Below are 1390 nucleotides of genomic sequence, written 5' to 3'. Positions count from 1 at the left end.
TTGACAGTCCGTAGGAGTGTGGCCTTGGATTCCACAGACCTCGCAATTCTGAGTTATAGCAACCACGGCGGCTGGAGGTGATACGTTTAAACTTTCAATTTTCTGGACCAAAGCATCCACTTTTGCGTTAACGTGATCAAGGTTACTTATCTCGTACATGCCAGTTTTCGTTTGAGGTTTTTCCACCGTTGTTCGTTCGGTTCCCCACTGATAGTGGTTTTGGGTCATGCTCTCGATAAGCTGGTAAGCATCAGCATAAGGTTTGTTCATTAATGCACCACCTGCAGCGGCGTCTATTGTTAACCTTGTGTTGTATAAGAGACCATTATAAAATGTGTGAATTACTAACCAGTCTTCCAAACCATGGTGTGGGCAAAGTCTCATCATGTCTTTGTATCTTTCCCATGCTTCGAAAAGAGACTCGTTGTCTTTCTGTTTAAATCCGTTTATCTGGGCTCTTAACATAGCTGTTTTGCTTGGCGGAAAGTATCGGGCAAGAAAAACTTTCTTCAACTCGTTCCATGTGGTGACTGAGTTGGAAGGGAGAGATTGAAGCCATCTTCTAGCGCTATCTCTTAATGAGAAAGGAAAAAGACGAAGTCGAATTGCCTCTGAAGTGACACCATTAGCTTTAACAGTATCAGCGTATTGGACAAATACGGATAAATGAAGGTTTGGATCCTCGGTAGGATTTCCAGAGAATTGGTTCTGTTGCACCGCCTGCAACAGCGAAGGTTTAAGTTCGAAGTTGTTTGCTTCGATTGCGGGCGGAGCAATACTTGAATGCGGCTCATCTTGCGATGGAGCGGCGTAATCTCTAAGAGCACGAGCTGGTTCTGCCATCTCGGTTATCGAAGGAAAAAGGTTTTTGAAATCAGGAAGTTCTACAGGAGGGAGATTGTTTGCAGCACGATATTCCCGAATTCGTCGTAAGACTCGGAGATATAGTTCGATATCGTTGATTCGTAAATAGAGCGGTTCGCCTTGTGAGCGAGTGCGTGGCATACAAATCAACGAAAGAAAGAAATAGAAGAAAAAGAAACCTTAGTCTCTACAGCATAACGGAAGAGTTACGATATCGATTAAATAAAAATCCCCGGCAACGGCGCCAAAAACTTGATCGCTCGACTGTGTGAGTCGAGAATGGGGTACAAACTGCAAGTGCACAGTTCTATCGCGTAGTTTTAAAAGATATCGATCCCACAGGGACTTATGAATCGATATACCGTTATCTAAGGTTACTTCGTAAAGCTAAGGTGAATAATGGTTGATTGTTTGGGGGCAAAGCTAAAAACTAAACTAAGATCTAGATTAAATATTAATAAAGCGGATATCGGTATGTAGTTCGTCGTAATTAGGGAATCAATTCTTTGTCGGTTTCTCGGTTTTA

General features: G+C 42.7%; 1 pseudogene; it reads left to right on the top strand.

Annotated features, from left to right (window-relative positions):
• Positions 1–358: 358 nt before the first annotated feature.
• Positions 359–458, top strand: LOC127089189 (uncharacterized; annotated as a pseudogene).
• The last annotated feature ends 932 nt before the right edge of the window (positions 459–1390 follow it).

Source organism: Lathyrus oleraceus, chromosome 5 (genome assembly GCF_024323335.1).
Source record: "Lathyrus oleraceus cultivar Zhongwan6 chromosome 5, CAAS_Psat_ZW6_1.0, whole genome shotgun sequence".
NCBI classification, from domain to species: domain Eukaryota; kingdom Viridiplantae; phylum Streptophyta; class Magnoliopsida; order Fabales; family Fabaceae; genus Lathyrus; species Lathyrus oleraceus.
Note: the sequence above shows the minus strand (reverse complement) of the source record. Positions and strands in the feature narration are given on the sequence as shown.